The 16,389-nt window shown below is 34.7% G+C and overlaps 1 pseudogene; it reads right to left on the minus strand.

The window, feature by feature from the left end:
* The window catches only part of LOC114089366 (small ribosomal subunit protein mS31-like), a 69,772-nt pseudogene that overhangs the window by 51,797 nt on the left and 1,586 nt on the right, over positions 1 to 16,389 (minus strand).

Here is a 16,389-nt window from a genome sequence, read left to right on the forward strand (position 1 = left end):
GAAATTCATATGGAAAAATAAAAGACCCAGAATAGCAAAAACAATGCTAAGCAGGAAGTGTGAATCAGGCGGTATAGCGATACCAGACTTCAAACTATATTACAGAGCAATAGTAACAAAAACAGCATGGTACTGGTACCAAAACAGGCGGGTGGACCAATGGTACAGAATAGAGGACACAGAAACCAATCCACAAAACTACAACTATCTTATATTTGATAAAGGGTCTAAAAGCATGCAATGGAGGAAGGATAGCATCTTCAACAAATGGTGCTGGGAAAACTGGAAATCCATATGCAACAAAATGAAACTGAATCCCTTTCTCTCGCCATGCACAAAAGTTAATTCAAAATGGATCAAGGAGCTTGATATCAAATCAGAGACGCGCCGTCTGATAGAAGAAAAAGTTGGCTACGATCTACAGTCGGTGGGGTCGGGCTCCAAATTCCTCAATAGGACACCCATAGCACAAAAGTTAATAACTAGAATCAACAAATGGGACTTACTCAAACTAAAAAGTTTTTTCTCAGCAAAAGATACAATAAGAGAGGTAAATAGAGAGCCTACATCCTGGGAACAAATCTTTACTCCTCACACTTCAGATAGAGCCCTAATATCCAGAGTATACAAAGAGCTCAAAAAATTAGACAATAAGAGAACAAACAACCCAATCAACAAATGGGCCAAGGACCTGAACAGACACTTCTCAGAGGAGGACATACAGTCAATCAACAAGTACATGAAAAAATGCTCACCATCTCTAGCAGTCAGAGAAATGCAAATCAAAACCACCCTAAGATACCATCTCACTCCAGTTAGATTGGCAGCCATTATGAAGTCAAACAACAACAAGTGCTGGCGAGGATGTGGGGAAAAGGGTACACTTGTACATTGCTGGTGGGACTGCAAATTGGTGCAGCCAATTTGGAAAGCAGTATGGAGATTTCTTGGAAAGCTGGGAATGGAGCCACCATTTGACCCAGCTATTCCCCTTCTCGGTCTATTCCCTAAAGACCTAAAAAGAGCATGCTACAGGGACACTGCTACATCCATGTTCATAGCAGCACAATTCACAATTGCTAGACTGTGGAACCAACCTAGATGCCCTTCAATGGATGAATGGATAAAAAAAATGTGGCATTTATACACAATGGAGTATTACTCTGCATTAAAAAATGACAAAATCATAGAATTTACAGGGAAATGGATGGCATTAGAGCAGATTATGCTAAGTGAAGCTAGCCAATCCCTAAAAAACAAATGTCAAATGTCTTCTTTGATATAAGGAGAGTAGCTAAGAACAGAGTAGGGTCGAAGAGCATGAGAAGAAGATTAACATTAAACAGGGATGAGAGGTGGGAGGGAAAGGGAGAGAGAAGGGAAAATGCATGGAAATGGAAGGAGACCCTCAGAGGTATACAAAAGTACATACAAGAGGAAGTGAGGGGAAGGGGAAAAATAATACAAGGGGGACAAACGAATGTCAGTAAAGGGGGCAGAGAGAGAAGAGGGGAGGGGAGGGGAGGGGAGGGGAGGGGAGGGGGGATAGTAGAGGATAGGAAAGACAGCAGAATACAACAGACACTAGTATGGCAATATGTAAATCAATGGATGTGTAACTGATGTGATTCTGCAATCTGTATATGGGGTAAAAATGGGAGCTCATAACCCACTTGAATCAAATTGTGAAATATGATATATCAAGAACTATGTAATGTTTTGAACAGCCAACAATAAAAAATAAAAAAAAAAAAAAAAGAATTGTAATGCAAAAAAGTGCATGTATAATGGCATAAATTGACATGAACATACTTTATATACAGAGATATGAAAAATTGTGCTCTATATGTGTAATAAGGATTGTAATTCATTCTACTGTTGTCATGTATTTAAAAAATAATAAAACCAATTAAAAATAAATGAATAAATATCTTTACTCATCTTAGTGGATTCTTGGTAAAGAGGCATAGGCATATATTTGGACTTCCATCTGCAACAAGAACTTCAAGTACCTTTTGAACAAAAGATACACTGGGACAAATTTGAATATGGACAGTTTCTGTGTACTGACAGAAACTAGACAATGGTGATTAAGTATATGATGAAATCTAAATTTGAGATTAGAAAGTTCTGAAAACAGTACAGGCTGGCTATATTCCGATAGTTTCCTGTCTCAGCCTTGGAATTCAAATTACATCTCCTTATAGTTGCAGCTTTAATTTGAAAGTGCCAACCTAATCCTAATCAGTATTCATTGTTGACATAGAACATTAACTTTATAGAAAAATCTACATTTGTGCTTGATATACCTTACTTGAACACATGGGAATTATTCCATTAATAGAATCAGTTCAGGCAATAGAAATTAGGCAATGAAGATCTATGAACTCTTTGAGAACCTACCTGTTAAATATTAAATTAATGCAAAAATAAAGGTCTACATCTGTTCTGGCATTTCCTTATCACCAGAAATTAATGACAAAAGTAATGCATTCTATTTTCTTGATTTGAAACTCAAGTAATACAAGATGGCACTGACCTTGAGTAAGTGTGTTGGGAGGAATAATTTGTGTTACTAAGAGAATGTGGTTATAAAAGAAATTTACACAGTTAGAATGCAGGAGAGCTAAGATAAAATTGATGGCTTAAAATATTCTGAGATTAGAAAAAAGCTATTAAACATTATGCTCAACAGCAAAATAAATACATACTTCACACTTTTCTTGGTGTGTGGAAATAATCATTGTGCTGGGAATAGCAAAACATAAGTAACCATATTCTCAACTGCTGGAAGAATATATCTTGATTTATCCAATTCTCTTAGAACTTTTAATAAAGAACATATTTTTTCAAAAATACATACATGAGACAAAATTAATGTAACTTCATATCATTGAGTATTTAAACTATTAAGTTCTAGGATATGACTTGAATCTCAAGTGTATGATGGATTACTAATTCTTACTATATAAGTTTGACATGGGCAATAACACATGCTCAATTTTTTCCCTTAGTTTTCTGTACATTCATAGATTTTTGATAACCATCTCTTCCCTTTGTTCATTCAAGCCTCTGCAGTGGGTATGGGGAGAGCTGAGGAGGTCAGTACAGTTGCATCTTACAGTCATTTTCACTGGTCCACAATATTATTATTTTTGATCTCCTCCATGTAGTCAATTTCCTATTTTTCCACAAAGTAATAGTCTAGTATTGGTATTTTTCGTAAAATGAAATGTTTTATATGAGATAGCCATGGCTTACCAATAACAGATTTTCTTATAGATTTGGTAAAGTATATTGTATCTCACTGACTTTATATTGCATTTTATTGCTCAAGTAAGTAATTTTCCTCTATAAAATCCAGTATCAACTTGGTCCCATAATTTCACCTAATATCCATTGCTCTGTAATGCCTCTTGCAAGGTGAAATGTTTCTCTTCACCACTGCACACTGTGAAGTCCTGATTCTCAATTGTTCTCTTGTCTACCTGTCTACCCAGAATTTCAATGTTCCAATTTATTTCTTCTGTAAACCAAGAAAATTTATTACTATGTGAGTGTAAGTTTCTTTAGATACAAATTAAAAATAATAATATTAACCTCACAGACTTGTTTAGAGGATTAAAATGAATACAGAATGGAACATGCAGTATAAAGAATTTTTCTGGGCATAACAATAAAAGTTTCTTGTCTCCATTCAGTATGAGAACTGACTCTATATAAAATAATACATTTGGATAAAAATGTATAGCATAAAAGGAGAAAAAATAATATCAATTGTTATAAAATGATACCTATTAAAATGCATACCTATTAAAATGATATTAGAAAGGCTTAAATGGATTCATAGAACACAGTCTTTTGTGACATTTTGGCCCCTACAAGAACATGGAATGCAGTTTTTGAGAGGGACAGAATGAAAGGTAACAACCAGAGAAAAGAGGTTGTTCAACCTTTACAAGGGTTGCCGCTGGTGGGAATAGTGAGTGGGATGCTTTGTAGAGGAATAGGCAGGATATTTTACCTGTGCACAGAGGCTTCAAATAAGTATGTGAGGTATGCAAAGAGGGAAAAACCCACACCTGGTAATGGAGGCCAAGAACTACAGTGGTAGGGAGAAAAAAAACTTGTGTGTGTAAGAACTTGTGTGTATGGAAGTGGAGCTGGATGGGCATTTAACAGAGGGTTTGCAGGTTTGGATCAGGCAATCACATAGGATTCCAAGGGCAACTGGAATCCACTGAAGCTAGGTTTTCACAAACAGGAATGGTATAAACTAAGGCTGAGGAAGAATTGAGTTTTCCTGTTTGTTTATGATACAGGCCTAGTGTGATGCTTCTCAAATGCCCCTAGGCATAAGAGAACCACTCTGCAATTTCTTTGTGATGTCTTGTTTTTATTTTAAAAATTTAGGGAGTTTTGCATTTAGCAATTGGTTTGCCTCCTCTAAATATTCCTAATACGTATTGCCTTAGTATCTTCTATGTACCTATGGTAGTAATTAGCCTTTTACACACATTTAATTCTTAAAACAACCCTAAGATACAAACCCTCTCAACAAACACCCCCATTATTTTACCACCAAGGAAACTGAAACATATAGAGGTTAAATAACTTTTCTGAGATCACCCCAACAAGTAAATGGTACAACTGGATTTAGAACCGGAGATAGTCTGACCCCAGAATGTATGTTCTTAGGCCTTTCCCTTCCTGTCATAAGAGATGAGAATCCGAACAATCACATCATTTCTGCAGTCATTATCAGCACCCTCATTTTTTTGTTTGTTTTTTAATTTATTCTAATTTGTTAGATATGACAGCAGAATGCATTACAATTCATATCTCTGGTTGTACTCAAAGTAGAGTCACACAATTCGTGTCTTCATACATACATGTACTTAGGGTAATGATGTCCACAGCAAAGCAAATAATTCAGCACCCTCACTTCACTGAATTATTTACTTTGCTTCCCAAGTTTTCAATTCAATCAGCCTGCTGGATGCAGTGGCTCACGTCTGAAATCCAAATAACTCCAGAAGCTGAGGCAAGAAGATTGCAAGTTTGAGGCCATCCTCAGTGACTTAATGATACCATCTCTCAAAATTTTAAACCCAGCATTAGGACAACAAAACAGTACACACCCATCCACCTCTGGATGGGGAGACAGCTCCAAAGAGGGGTACCCGAATGGCCAGAGGAAGGAAACCATCCAGTAAGTTTTATGTCTCAGCTCTTCTTCTTTGAAATTTACATTTTAGACTTAAAAAAATATGATTCTAATTTAATAGAAGTTAGTACAAAGGAGCACATTTTCAGATACTTACAAATTGGGAGGATTTAAAACAAAAATCAGTAACTAATTCAAATCAAAGGTGTGAAGAAATTAGATTTCTCAGATTCTTTGGGTTGGCCTTCAAACTCTGAGGCAAATCACCCTTAAAAAGACTTTGCTGCTTAAAATCCTTAGATCATTCCACCGTGAATTATAAATACTTCCATAATTAGACCAGTAGAGTAGAAGAAGAGGACTAGGAGAGGGATGAGGAAAGGAAAAGAGGAAGCACTGGGGACTGAAATGGAGCAAATTATGTTCCACACATGTATGATTATATCAAAATACACCCCACTATTATGGATAACTATAATGCACTTATAAAAGCATTAAAAATAAATTAAAAATGATATTTGAAAACTTCTACAAATTAAACATTTAAAAAATAATAAGGATTGTAATTTCTCTATTATGTGGTATTTAATGAGAGAAGCATCACTGTGGAGAATCCTGTGTCTAGAAAGCATATTAGTGGTGTTTATGTTTTGTTACCAGGAACCACTCATAAGAGCAGATAGAGCTCAACTTGTGCCTAGTCTACATGGAATGACACTGTGTTGGCAAGTTGAAATTGTTCATAGAGGAAGTATTTAGCACCACTGAATTTAGCAAGCTAAAAGTATGGCAATTTTTTCTTAGAGAAATATTGGCTGAATATTTATAAAGATATCACCAGGTGATACAAGCCCTCCCTCAACAAATAAGAAAATAAAATTGGATTTCTCAGTTTTCATTTTTTTCACTTTATTGCTAAAGAAAATGATTTCAAATTTTAACAGTAGAATATATCCATATATATATATATATATATATATACATTATATATTCATATATGTATATATATATGTATATATGTATATATATATATATATGAGAATCAAACTCCCTAATATACAAGACAATATTAAGAAAATACATTGTTATTCTTAATTTATCCTGAACAAGAAAAAAAGCTGAGTTGTTTGTAAATGAACACCAAGAAAATTCTTCCATGGTATTTTAAATATGGCCTTTGTGGGCTAGTTTATGTTTCAAGTAATCGACTGTCACTGGAGAGTAAAAGTAGTCATAGATAAATTATACATGGAATGACTATAACTACATACTAATAAAACTTTATATATGGACATGAAATCTAAATTGAATACAATGTTAACACATAATGAATAAGTATTATTCTTTTGGCACTTTTTCAATGATTTAAAAAATATAAAAACCATTCTTAGCTTGCTCACTATACTAAATCAGGGAGTAGGCAGATTAGGCCTGAGGATGGCAGTTTTCTTGGTTCTAGTGTAAACAATTCAGGACATTCAGTTTTTCTTTGGATGTGATGCACTTGTTAATAATCATGTTAAACTGTCAAATAAGTTGTAAGATAAGGCTGGTTGAGGGCTGCATTTTCTCCAGAGACACAGAACTAGTAGGATACATACATACAGAAAAATATAGAAATAGATTTATTATGAGGGATCAGCTCACTAGCCTGTGGAGGCTGAGAAGCCCCACAATCTGCCATCTGCAAACTGGAGGCCCAGAAAAGATACTGGTTATTGTTCAATCCAAGCCCAGAATTCCTCAAAACAAGGCATTTCAATGTTGGCTGGGAGGACAAGAAGGATGTCCCAGCTCAAGGAGAGAGACTGAAATGTTTCTCTTGCAAACTTTTTGTTCAATTTGGGCCCTCAGTGGGTTGGTTGATGCCCACCCAAAACGGGGAAGGTGATCTTTATTTAGTCTACCTAATATCATCTATGCTAATACCTCTGGAAACATCCTCACAGACACACACACCGCCAGTTACTTAATGATAATTACATGGTCATTCCTGAACCCACTCAATCTGGCACATATGGTTAAGCATCACAGGAAACTGAACCCAGTCAATCTGGCACATATGGTTAAGCATCACAGGAAACTCTTGAAAAGAGGTCCATATTTTTTAAGAAATATTTAAGAGAAATTCTCTCTCTCTCTCTCTCACTCTCTCTCTCCCTCCCTCCCTCCCTCCCTCCCTCCCTCCTATTTTCTTTCTTTTCTTCCTTTCTGTCTCTCTCTCTGTTTTCAATTAGATGTCATTTTGCTAACATATTAAACTAAAGAATCATTCTACAGTCGCAGAGCTACAAAGAGGTAAAAAAAAAAGGTAGTTTTCAGTAAAACTATCCTATTATGGTGTTCATGTTAACTGAGATGAGAAATTTGTTATATTTAACTTACCTTTAGTCAGGTCTTTTATTACTCTCACTTGCAAACATTTTAACAAATAGAATTGGAAGTAGAAAATTTTGTTCCTTTACAAATTAGAAAAGATTGGCTTCCAGATACTTAGGCATGTGAATTTCATGGTTATTTTGGATACATTTTAAAAAGAATTTTTAAAAATTGTATAAAAATGTTCTGTGGAAATATAGAATTAATTGTTAAAGATACTTACTTTATCTAGAATGTTATAAAATTATGGCTCTAGATAAAGAATTAAGTGGATTAACTCAAATGTAAATCCAGAGGTGATGATTTTCACAGCAAAGCATACTTTGACTGAAAATCAGAAAAAAAATATTCAAATATTTAGAACTATCTGAAAACAAAAGGGCTGTCTCTGTAGAAAGTTGTTTATCACTAAGCTCTCCAGATAGACCATCTGTGCAGGTTATAATCAGGAGATTCATAAAATTGAAAATGGTGACAGAGACACATCTGTGGTCAGGCTTTTGGCGGTTCAGATTGAAATAAATATGTCCTAGTGGTGAAGAAGGGACTTGGCCTGAGGCAACAAATGGATAAGAAATATTGGTGCTTAGATTTTACATGTACACATTTTAAAAGTATTAATTTTTAAAGCATAACTAAAACAATGACGTGCCCTTTTATGATAAACTAATTTTAAAGTCAACTTTTTCATTACTTGAAAAATTGTTTCAGATTTTTTTCAACTTCTCCTAATTTAAGCTTCTCATTTCAATTTTGGTTCATATTAAGATGGACAATCTGATCTTTCAGTGCCTAGAAAATATAAATATGTGACTTTTAATGAATACTATTTTTTAAATAGTTCTGGAAAAAGGCCATTATATCCACATACATGTGTAAAATGAAACACAGACCTAGTAACTGCTGGGGATAAACAGCTTGACTCTTTTAATAAAAGACAGGATATTGAGTTTCTGTTTGAACTAAGTCCCTGGGAGGCCTTGAATATTGTCAACTTGGAAGAGTATTAATATGTCAAAAATAAAAAAAGCCTTATTTGACATAAATTATTGATCACTAAGCCCACTGAGGGAAGCTCTCCAAGGTTTTTGCGAAAAATGGACAATTTATTTTCCTCTTACTGGTGGAGAGGAAGAAAGGCTTCTCTTGCTCCCATCTCCCAGGATGGCATTGAGCCCCACAAAGCAAGCACTGGGGAGCAACCAGGTGACCCACCCAAATCTGTCCTAATGGAATGAACGCACTGTTTTAAAACTATTTAAAGTAATTCATAGGTTCGGGTTTCCTGAATGTTGTTCAGTTCAGGTATTTATAAAAATTCTAACAGGTGAAAAATTTATTCTCATGTTTTCATTAGTGTTTCAATGTCTCTAGGAATAAGAAATTTCTCTGCTTCTTTCCTAGGGATGCATCTCCAATGCTGACATGAGCACAAAGGCCCTATGTACTGAGTTGTGAAATATTTTGTGTCTTAAGGATAAAATTTTTCATTAGAGTTAGTCAATGCATCAGGAATATTATCCTTCCTGACAAGAGGAACACAGAAGCACAGACACTATGTTGGGCTATAGTTCTCAACGGAAAAATAAAGCTTTTCAAAATGTTAGTCATTGCCATGGTATATGTTTCTTTAAGTCATTTTTACAACCTGTTTTGATGGATTCTAAGAATCTGTGTTACATTATTTTTTTCTATGGCTTACTGTTAAAATCACATTCATAATACTAACTATCATGCATTGAGTATTATGAAACAACATTATGAACCAGAAAGTGATGTATATCAAACTCTCAAAACAATACTGCAATGTAGAAATTATTAACACACATTGTAGGGGAAAAACAGGCACAAAAAGGATATAAATCGCTTCTATTGTAAAATTAGTAAGCGGTGGAGTCAGACTGCAAACAAGACATGCCTGTTTGCAAAATCAGTAATGTTTCTTCTTTAACATGTCAGCATTATAAACATATTTGTTTTAGATGAAATGCACTCAACTTTCCATTAAAAATATAGTGATCAATATACCTGCAAAATAAGTGGACATGACTTATGACTGTGATTCTAATCAAAAAGAGTTTGCCTTAGGATCTGTGAAAAGAAGACAGAAAGCAGAGGCACACATGCAGATGGGATGCTAGCCATGCCCCTGGGCACAGTGGGGCTCTCTAACAAGCCCTGGGCAAATGTCCCTGTGTCGCAAAGTTTGTTCTTAAACTCCCCTTGATGACTTCTAGACCTTCTTCTGATGGTGAAGAGTTTCTGGGAATATGTAGCCCTTGATACTAGGACATCTTCAGCAAAATTTTGAGTTGCTAGTTAATAAAGTAGCTAATGTTTTATCAGACTAACTAATATTAAACTATATTCCAACTCCTGTTATTTATTTGAATTAGTTTCATTGTCACAGTTCTATGATGTAGATAATGATTATTATCCCTTTTTTATTCAGTTGAAGAAACTAAGACACAGATGAGTCAAATATATTTCTAAGGTTGTACTGGTTATAGAAGAGTCAGAATTCACCTCAGTCATCTTGACCTGGAACCTACAATCTCAACCATTATTTTAGGCTGTTGTGTGTATAGGCAGCTTTCAGTACTCATCTGGCTCTTTCTCACTTGGCTTAATACTTCTGAAGACTGTGCCTCTTCTGCCAGGTGTGGTAGCAAATGCCTGAAATCCTAACTTCCCAGGAGGCTGAGGCAGGAGGACCACAAGTTGGAGGTTAGCCTCAGCAGCTTGGCAAAACCTTATCTCAAAATAAAAAAGACTAGGGATATATCCACATACATGTGTAAAATGAAACATAGACCTAATGACTGCTAGGAATAAACAGCTTGATTGTTTTAATAAAAAAAAGAATATAATTGAATTTGTTTGAATTAAACATAAATGGTAAAATGCCTGCTAGGTTCAATCCTAGTACCAAAACAAAAAAACAAAACAAAACAACAACAACAACAAAACAAGAATACTCCTATTCTTAAATACTCCTCCAGAAATTATCATTCTTTTCCTACTTTTCTCCTCATCAGACCAAAGGTGATGTTTGCATACTAAGACAATGGAATGCTCAATTCATAAAATTTTCCACAGTTTAATTTCATAGGTTGAGGAGTCAATTTTTAAAAGAATCAATACTAAATTTTAATTTAATACATGATAAATGGAATTTGACATATTTCACAATCTATATGAGTAATACCATATCATATTATATTCCATATTCTTATACACTCCAAAAATTAAAAGTCTCTACACTTATCCCATATCAGCTACCACTTCTGCCCACACATTGTTTTATATTAAGAGTGAAAACACTAAATAAATATATAATACTTTTTACTGGAAGGAAATTATGATTAACTTGATTGCCAGCAAATGACTTAGGAATAATCTTTATGATAAAACCTAATATTTATTGGCACAGTTAAATATCAGGTTCACTGTTAAGCTGAGAGAGTTTAATTATCTCATTAATTTCTGTTGACAACACTAAGAAGTAGCTACCCACTTTATTGCAGTTTATAAGGGAGAAATCAGGAGCTTAAAGAGGCCAAGGAAATATTTTCTGGACTTGAATCTTGATCTATCTTTAGAATTTGACTTTTAAACATTGCATCACTTTATACCTCAAACTTGCCTTAAAAACCAACAAGCAGAACAAATAGAACAAACAACAAAAGTAGCTTATAAGAAAAATCCTTCTCAGTTTGTAGCTCAATTGGTACTATAATAGTTCAAGAAAATATACATTGAATGAAAGTGAAATAAAATTTAATCAACAGCCTTGAAGCCCACTCGTTTACCTAAGATCAATAAAGAACAGCAGTTTATACTTTTTTGTATTAGTAAAATATGTCTTTGTTTATGCTCCAAATATATTTTAAATGTTTGATATATGGGAAAATTTGAAGAAGAAAAATTATCTTATAATAACCTTAAATCCTCCAACTTTTGATATTTTGAAAATACTGACTTCCAACAGCTAAAATAAAATTAATATAAACAAAAATAGATTCAACAGGTTTTTTTTTCATATCCCGCAAGCAATTTGTTTATTTCTTTCTGTGGGAATGAATCAATCAATTGGCCACATTGTTTGAAATCCCACAGATATAATTTTACTTGTTATAAATAAAGCTCTTATCCTTTGAAATGATTCACATGGAAGAATATACAAAATAAGTTTGCTGTTATTTAACATAAGCTAGTTTATCATCTTTTTTTTTTTTTTTTTTTTGTCTCATGGAATGAGTCAGGTCAGACTTTTAACAGAATAATAACGTGAATTACAGACATCTTGGAGGTTTTTAAATGATCTTGGCTTTGGCAGGACATGTGTATGGAGAGAGCCAGAAAGACTTCTGAAGAATCTGATGAGTGCCATCATCAGAAGGGCAAGGAAGTGCCAACTTAGCACTAGCAGGACTCAGTCAAACCTAGTCACAAACTCAGTTGTTTTCCAACAGAATGGTGTGCTAACTGGAGTGGCAGAATCTTATGGTTTTGACATCAGGGAAAAAATGGTTAAAAAAATACATAGAAATGTCTAATGTATTCAGACACTATCTCAGGTGCAATGAAAGGTACTAAGACCTAAAAAATGCATTTTTAGACATTACAGTCAATTTGAGATTTAATATATTAATGATCTACAGAGAACTAAAGTTTCCTTGAGTACCTAACATGTGTACTGAATTCTAGGAAATGCCCAAAGCATTTGTGTGTGTGTGTGTATGAATTCTCTCACATGAAACTCATATTTCTAAGTTTTGTGATTTACTTTGATATTAAACTCATGAGTTACAGATGATAGATTGAGGTGTAAGTATTAATTACCTAGGAAAAACCTAAGTAAACACTGTACGTCACTTGGTTTAACAGTCACTAGTTTTGTGACAGATGATGTCTGTGACTGAGGTCACCTAGTGGATTAAAATCTATTCTCTAGTGAATGTTGTTATCTTGCTTGTCCTTCAAGGGAATTTTTTTTTCTTATTTCCTCCTTGTCCACCTGGGAAAACTTATCTTTGGCTATCTTCCCCTGTTGGGAGGGTAGGCAGGGGAGGACATCTTTTATATCCTAATAATTAACTGCAGTATTCACCATTCCTGGGAAAAGGTGCTAAAAAGACATGAGTTATAAGGCTTTCTAATCAGTAAATTTTCTTTAGATTTGCAGAACCCAGAACATACAGAGACTTACAAATAATAGCAGCCCATGGGTCAGAATAGCAGACCACCTGAAATTTGTAGCTACATTGGTGCCCACCTACCTGATATACCTCCCTATATAAGCCTTGCACCTGCAGCCCCTAAGTCAGATGGCCAGTGTTGGGAATAGCCTTCATCCTGTTTGGTTAACTAGCTTTACACATAAATCTTTTTTCCTTGCCCCAACAACTTGTCCTCCAGTCACTGGTGTTTGTGAGTGATGAGCAATGCGCTTGGGTTTATAGTTATACAAGAGATTAAGCAACATGTTCAATAACACACAGATGCCAAATGGTGCAACCGAAATTCAAACCTGGATCAGCATGAAAGATCTTACTATTACTGTATAAGTAAATATATATGTCTAACTTGGGAATATGTTGTAAATGTTGATCCTATAAGGCAATAATGCAAGAAAAGTATAGAATTAAATTTTTGACATCATAATATGAAATTTTTTCATGAAACTATAATCCTAATGTTTAAATATTGAACATTTAGGATGAATAAATAGAATCTGATTTAAAGTCACATGTTGGTAAACATTGCTTTAATAATGACCATTTATTTTTTGTAAGGAACGCTTCACAGCATGTTATATCAATTAATCCTTTCAAATAGTTGATATGATAAGTGTGGATGCACTGAGTCAACTCAGTCTCAGAGTATTTAAGTATCATGTCTATATTTACATGGCCAGTGAGTAGGAGGGTTGAGTTTTGATCCCAGTTGTCTGACAGCAGTAATCTCATCTGCATGCATGCTTTCAGAGTCATCCGTGGCAGAGAGCAAACACATAATTAGACAATGCACGGTTTCAACAACAAAAGTCTTATCTTACTCTGGAAGTAAATAAAATACATTACGAATACTTGGTAATATTATAATCTGTGAAGCATAAAGAGAATAACTCACAAGGAAAGTATTATGAAGTTTTCCAAAGCGGGTTTCCATTGTGGCTTCGAGATTAATGCGCTTGCACATTTTAAGCAGTGCTTTTCCACAGACAGATTTTCTGTGTAAGCAGAAACAAGCTTAATTTAAGGAGGTACAAAGGGTGGTGGAGCACTTTGTGTTTGCTGCAGAGATTGGCCACCGTTTGTTATTGTAGTAAAACTTTGTAAGGCTGCTCTGAGTATCTTTGAAATTTATTTATGACAATGAGACCAGATACTTTACCATCTGCTGTGAATGCTTCCTAGGAGATTTAGTTACCCAAGTTCCCTACTTTCTGTAGTTTATTTCCATTCTATGACTGTTTATCTTTTAAAATAATTTCAACAATCCAATCCGTTTAATTTGTCTTGTTCTGAGGGAACATTAGCTAGAGGACAAATCTAACAATTTAATCTAACAGGTCTTGGATTGTGTATCTTAATGTGCTCCAGTTTTTAGAAATAAAAAGAGGTGTATTTCGATAACTATCTTGGCAATGGAGCAGTATGAGGAAAAGCATCATCTACAAGCTCCAGGGTCAGCCCTTTAGCACACTTAATGGCAAAGGAGGTGAAAATTGAAAACCTCATCCTCCATGTGGTGAGGGAAGGATGGAAGCCTTCTTCTGAGGATGAATGAATGAATGAACGAAAGAGTGAAAAGTGAATGAGTGATTAAGTCCTATATCTAATTGGAAACCAACGTCAGTCTGCAAACTCCTTGAGTATTTGATCATAACTTCAGTATCTCAGTGAGACCTAACCCTCAATTCATTTACATTCTGTTTTGTTATTGTACTGTCTGTAGTACTCTGGTTAAAGACTGAATCTAAAAAAAAAAAAAAAATCCACCACCATCTCAAAACACCACAAGGAAATTTTTGGAGATGATGGATTATATTTAGTACCTTTGTTGCAGTGAGTATCTTAAGTGTCTGCAGATGTCCAAACTCATTACCATGTAGATGTTAAATGTGCACAAATTTTATACAACTTGTGCTACAATAAAGCCTTTTTAAGAAGGAAAGATATAAAACTAAAAAAAATAACAACAAAACACTTATTAGACAACAGAAGTTGTTCTCTTTGTTGCAAGTGCTAAATTTAAGTATTGAGTTTGAATTTTCTTTTAGAATAAGAACATGATTTTCTTTCACAAAGCTGATTATAACACAGAGCTAGATAAAAATCAACATGTTTGTCTCCACAAAGGCAAAGGCCTCATGCAGCCATTATATCTGGAAATAGAAACCCCTGTGAGAACACAATACCTGATTTTTCTGATCATTTGTTTTTAGCCTGGGAAACAATCTTGAGCAGGCACTCTGAGAGTGTTTGTATAGGTCAAATAAAAATAACTTAAATATAAGCAAGCCAGGTACTTACACAGTGTTTAAAATACACTGTGGCATTGTGTGACTGCTTTGATAAATATGTGTAATCCAACTAAATATTGTAGCAGTAATTCATGTTCATAGGAAAATTGGTCAAAGGTTTTGATAAGTTTGAGGCAGGAAAGGAAATAAAGGTCATACACTGTATTGCAAGTCAACTAATTATAAATTGTATTTCTTACAAATCGGCTCCTGAGGTGACATAGGTTTAGCAGGCTTCTTACGAATTCCTTCATTTTCTGGTCTTTCAGTGACATTAGAGACACTTATTGCTTTCTCCCCACATCGGGTCTGCTTCCTACCCAAGGCTGAACTTGTGCCTTTCGCATCCTCTTTTTCTGTTTCTGCTTTTAATTCCCTGATGCAGCAGTGATGGGTGGAGTGATGCTTTTCACTCAGCTCCAAAGCAGTCAGAGCTACACTTGAATTAATGTAGCACTGTTACAGCAAGGTTAAAATTACAGAGAGTGCTCCACTCTATTCCTTTTAGCTGAAGGACAACAGAGGTGGATTTTCATATTTCCAGTGTAGAGAACTGCTTCAGAGAAGGCACACTTTTGTAGCCACTCATCCTGAGGAAAGGGTCTTGGTTCCTTGCGCTGGTTTTTCTATTAGCCAATGCTTTCTCACATCCTTTTCTTTACACCCTTATACACTTGTGCTCATCTCACTTCTGTCCACTTGTTGGTAAAATGATGATAAAAAACTTCATAGTTCTAATAGTTGCAGAGTAATAGAAATAAGCAATGACCCCCTTTTTTTTTTCTTCAAGTTTGTGGTGGTAAAACCACTTAGGATCAAAAGAAAGTTTGGACAATATCTAACAAGTGGCAATTAGTTCAATTAAAAATTTTATGTTAAAGGATACAGTGTTGCACATACTTCCTAAAGTGCCGGTGATTATTTAAAATGTAGAAACAAGGAAAAAGTTCCTAAGAACATTTTTACAGTCCTGATGCACATTTTATCTGAATGACCATGCCAATAATCATTGTGGCCATTCAGCTGAAGAACCGTATTTTGTCTGGGTGATATACAGTTGGGAATATGAAATGCATAGTGGCTATACTAATATAAATTCCCACCCAAAATGTAAGTGCCTCCTCCCCTCATCAACCTACCCTGCATCATTTTCAGCCTTTAATGTTATTTGTATTTAATATTCATGCAAATGAGTGTGAAGTGGAATCTCAATGTAGTTTTGATTTGCATTTCCCTGGTGGCTAAATATGTTGAATATTTTTTCATGTAATTATCGGCCATTTATATTTCTTCAGTTTAATGCATTTGCTCT

The sequence above is a fragment of the Marmota flaviventris genome, chromosome 4 (genome assembly GCF_047511675.1).
Source record: "Marmota flaviventris isolate mMarFla1 chromosome 4, mMarFla1.hap1, whole genome shotgun sequence".
Classification (NCBI taxonomy): domain Eukaryota; kingdom Metazoa; phylum Chordata; class Mammalia; order Rodentia; family Sciuridae; genus Marmota; species Marmota flaviventris.